At 43.2% G+C, this 5,175-nt stretch overlaps 1 pseudogene; it reads right to left on the bottom strand.

The window, feature by feature from the left end:
• Window positions 1-3,380: 3,380 nt before the first annotated feature.
• LOC116757686 lies at window positions 3,381-4,496 on the bottom strand (annotated as a pseudogene).
• Window positions 4,497-5,175: the final 679 nt, after the last annotated feature.

Genomic DNA, 5,175 nt, shown 5'->3' with positions numbered 1-5,175 from the left:
AGTCAAATGAACAGGTGGTTTTTAGACTTTTTAAAGTAATAAAAATCGTGTGTATTTAGGTAAACAAATTAAAATCTCACGGGATATAAAGTGAAACTAAATGTCTTCTTCCTGCCACTCCTAACTCCCTAGTACTTATTCCTGAGCAATAAACAGTATTATTCATTTTTTGGACATTATTCCAGATTTTTTTTAATGTATCTACATAAGCAGGACCAAATTTACCTATCTTCTTGCAATTTGCTTTGTTCCCTTTACAGCATATCGTAGACTTATATCCATATCAGAACATGTAGATCTACCTTATTAAAACATAATTGTGCAGTGTTTTCCCTATGAATGTAATAATTAAACAACTTTCATATTAATGGACAGTGTTTTGCTATTACAACTGATGCTTCAGTGATCATCCTCTAAATATCATCCTTGCACACTGGTGTGATTTATGTATAGGATTCATTTCTCGTAGTAGAATTGGGCAAAAGGAACGTGTATTTGCCAAATTGCCCACTCAAAATAATATATGAAAATATCTGTTTTGGTGTTCTGTTCTTATTAGTTTGTTACAAAGATTTTATTTTATCTTCTAATAGGTATTTGTTTTTTCTGCTCCTCCTTATTTCGGAGCTCTACCCAAATGTCCTTTAGAGAACCATTTCTTTCCCATGTAGTTGGTGGGGCTCCGCCTGGAATAGATCATGTGACTCAGTCCTGGCCAGAGTATTAAGTCCTCCTAATAACATTGTTTATTTTAATGCCTTTATTTTCCCTCAGTTTTATGAGAAGTTGTATACACTTAAACTGTACAAAATAATGATTTGATAGACATATACATTATGAAATGACTACCACAATGAAATTAATCCACACATCCATCACCTCACATAGTTGCCATTCCTAATAACGTTGTTTCGGGGCTGGGCCCATGACCTAAGTTGTTCCAAAGCCCCAAGCTCAGATGGGAGCCACCAGGAAGAACTGACTGTTTTGCTAGACCGAAACCTGGGAGAATGTGGGCATGAAGTTGCTGACTGGCACATTGCCTCCTTGTGGCGTACAGTATGGAGGGAAGTAAGGCTAAGAGCTGGAGGCAGATGGTGGGTGCCTCTGGATCAGGTTTAGATGAAAGCCAGGAAAATCTCCCTCTGGATTTTTCAGTGGTGTGAGCCAATTTCACTTTTTGCTCAATCTGGTGTGAGTTTTTGGTCATTTACAACCTAAAGAGTTCTACTCAATGTTTATACCTGTTTCTCCTAGCCCTAATACAGTGAAAATTTTAAGTAATATTAATAATTCCTTTTTATTTTATTATTATTTTTTATTTTTTTTTGCGGTACGCGGGCCTCTCACTGCTGTGGCCTCTCCCGTTGCGGAGCACAGGTTCCGGACGCGCAGGCTCAGCGGCCATGGCTCACGGGCCCAGCCGCTCCACGGCATGTGGGATCTTCCCGGACCGGGGCACGAACCCATGTCCCCTGCATCGGCAGGCAGACTCTCAACCACTGCGCCACCAGGGAAGCCCTAGGCTTCTTAGCTTTAACTTGAGTACCAACTTTCAGAAGTGACGTGTTCCAGTCCTGCTCCTGCTGCTGTTCCCTGGCTTCCCAGAGCATCCCAGTACAGGGAGTAAAAGTGTAGTCTCTAGAGTCTGGCTCCTGGCTTCAAATCATAGCTCTAACACTTACTGGCTCTATGACCTTGGCCAAAGTACTTCATTTCTCCGGATCTCAGTTTCCTTCTCTTGAAAAAAGGGTACTATTAAAAATGATCTCATGGTTCTTGTTAGTGTTAAGGGGGTTTTGCATGTAATCTTTTCACAATTTCATCACAACTTCCAACTCTAGTTCAGGTCCTGGCACATTGCAGTTTCTTAAAACTGTTGACTCTTTTTTGCAAAGCACTTCACATTAGCAAATTGAATAATCTACATCGGCAGATACAAAAACAATAATGAGGTCCAAAGAGATTGAAATAACTTGCTTAAAATTATGCAGATAGTAAGCAACAAAGCCAGGATTCAAAGTCAGATTTTTTTGGCTACAGGTTTCTGTGCTTCTCACTATTCTCAGCAGTGTTAATCCATATTTTATTCACTGGGGGCCTCTGATACTCTCCTGATGCTTGTGGAGCCTTCCATCCTCTAACTTGAAATCTGGTTGGTTCGTTATTTCTTACACATGGCTTAATGGGTTTCTTCTTCCAAACCCATCCCCTTCTGCTAGGTAATCAAGTAAGAAGTTCCTGCCCCCTCCCCAGGAAGGTCTGGGCCCAATATTAAATCCAGAATTTACTCTGATTTCAGAGTCTTTGTTTTTCAAGGCAGAATGGTTAGTTGAAAGAGTATTGACTTCGGAGCTAAATGGGTTCCAGTGTTGACTCTTTCCTTTAGTACTTGTATGGTTTTGGCCAATGCAATTAATTTTCCTGAGACTTAGTTTCTTTATTTGTCAAACGGGGATGGTAATATTAATAATACTTGCCTTACAGGATAATTGTGACACTGGAGATCATATATGATAAGTACTTGGGTATAGTAGACATTCAATAAGTCATTGTTATTGTTTGCTGAAGTAGTTACTTCAACTTGTGAGAGACCAAGCTGTTACAGGCCCCAAAGATATGATATTACTATGGGGGTTAATCTTTGAGTATACTGTCTTTCAGTTGTATTTGGGAGGGATGGGGGAAGAGACTAGCCTGGTGAGAAGGACACACTTTTTTTAATTAATTTTTTTTCATTGCATTATAGTTGATTTACAATGTTGTGTTAGTTTCTGCTGTACAGCAAAGTGAGTCAGTTCTACATACGCATATATCCACTCCTTTTTAGATTCTCTTCCCACATAGGTCATTACAGAGTACTGAATCGAGTTCCCTGTGCTATTCAGTAGGATCTTGTTAGTTATCTATTCTATATATAGTAGAAGACACATATTTGGCCTGGATTTGGACCTGGCCTGTGGCAATTACCAGTTGTACTAACAGGCACGTTGTTTAATCATTGAGCTTCAAGCTCTTCCCTTGAGAAAACAGGAGTAATCATACCAATCTTATAGAGGCTTTTGAGGCTTAACTGAAATAGTATATGTAAGGCATGGCAGTGATTTTAAAACTATTTGTTCTCCATAAGACATTGTTATAGAATGTCCCAATGTTTGTTATATGTCATTGTATTCCTATCTGTGCTCTTAGCACTCAGCATTGCCATCACATAGTAGGAACTAAAAAAATGTTTGTTGGACTCAATGGGCCCTTAAGTTGAATAGTACAAACACTTTATACCCAGAATTGTTTTTTGTTTTGTTTTTTTAAAGAAATGGATGTTTATTTTCTATCTACCTTATTTCTGTTTTCTGCTTAAAAGCTTGGGGAAGAACAGCTTAAGACCACTCAGTGGTTGTTCCTACCCTTTCAGTGGCCTGAGCAGTGGGAGCTGCAGACCAGTCCTCAGTGGCGGGCTGAGGGCTCCCGTCTTGTGCAGGAACTTCTGGGCAGGCACAGAGGCACCTGCGCCTTCAGACCCGTCTGCGACCGCGGGTAGAATACAGTGAACTTGGGAGCTGCAGCAGTCCATTCACCCTGATGTTCCTCCTTGGCCATGGCCTTCTCAGCATGGCCTGCTCTTCCTTTTCAGTCTCTCCAGCACCTCTGTAGAAGCAGAGATCAGGCGTGACTTCCCGCGGTGTGCACACGGGATGGTACCATGCATGTGCAGAACTCCCTGGGCCAGGATCCACCACCTCAGACCCACTGAGTGAACTCCCTTGTTGCTGCAAGGATGGCAGTGTCCACAGGGCGCAGAGGAGAGTCTGTGTTACAGGGAGCAGTGGTAGGTGGGTTCACGTACAACACCTCTGTGAGAGGCTGGTTGTCAGCCCTGGGATCAGTAACCCCCAGAAGACGCGGCCCCTGGAAGGCTGCCTGGATCTGGTTAGTGAAGATTCCAGGAGTGAAGCGGACAGCAATAGGAGTGGCTCCAGTGACAGCAGCAAACTTCAGCACAGCCCTCTGGCCAGTGTTCCTGGAAGATATGACACTGATCAGTCAGTTTTTAAATGGTGACAATGGCACAAGCCATCTGCAGAAGCTTCTCCCAGGTCCCCTTCAGCTCTATAATGTAGATGCCATCACTTTTCCTTTAGGAGATGTATTGTTCCATTTGGAAGTCAAGGTTGGTGCCACCTAAGTGGATTCCTGCTGCTTGGAATTTAAGGACATCCTCTTCCTTCATTTGTGGGACATCAAAGGCTCTAGTTATTGTGAAACGTTCCCTTTAAGTTATTATGGAAACCCAGGACAACACCATCTAGACCCCTCTGTGGGTAGTGCAGAGTGGTACACCCAAAGTTTGACTGTTAGTATGCTCACCGTTCGGTGTCTGGAAGCCCTACAAAATAAAATGTTAAGGGAGTTTTATGCTGAGTAAAACCCCCAGGCTTAGGAACCAGCGTGCTTAAGACCTCAGATTTCTTTCTGGCTCTCAGTATGAGGGTCATGATTATTTCCCTTGCGTCATCCTCCACATGTGGCTTTTCATCTTACATTCTGGCTTTGCTCCAGGAGACGACACACTGCCTTATGCCAGAGACCTGGTGAAAGGTCACACTGGGAATGGCCAGGCTGGGAGGAGCTCACCTAACGGTGTGGGTCCCTGACTGCATTCTTTAGTGCCCCACCTCGGTGGGGTAAAAGCAAGAGTGAAAAATTCCAAAGGGGCCTAAAATTTAGAGTTTGGCCTGATAGTATAACTAGAAGATTTTTTGCTCTGAATTGCTGTAACCAGGAGAGAGTGAGTTTCTGTCATTTCCCTACCAAATGAAAAATGGAATTTATGATGAATGGTTGTTAAATACAGTGATCTGAACTTATTCTTTCCGGCCTAGTGAGACCCATTCCAACCTTTTACAGACAGTTTCTTTAAAGATAGCACGAGAAACCTCAGTGTCCTCTGAAGGTTTTTGTAAATGGATGCCAGCCCAGCTTTTTTTGTTTTGTTTTGTTTTTTGCGGTACGCGGGCCTCTCACTGTTGTGGCCTCTCCCGTTGCGGAGCACAGGCTCTGGACGCGCAGGCTCAGCGGCCATGGCTCACGGACCCAGCCGCTCTGCGGCATGTGGGATCTTCCCGGGCCGGGGCACGAACCTGTGTCCCCTGCATCGGCAGGCGGACTCTCAAC

The sequence above is a fragment of the Phocoena sinus genome, chromosome 1 (genome assembly GCF_008692025.1).
Source record: "Phocoena sinus isolate mPhoSin1 chromosome 1, mPhoSin1.pri, whole genome shotgun sequence".
Classification (NCBI taxonomy): Eukaryota; Metazoa; Chordata; class Mammalia; order Artiodactyla; family Phocoenidae; genus Phocoena; species Phocoena sinus.
This window is presented reverse-complemented; position numbering and strand designations above follow the sequence as displayed.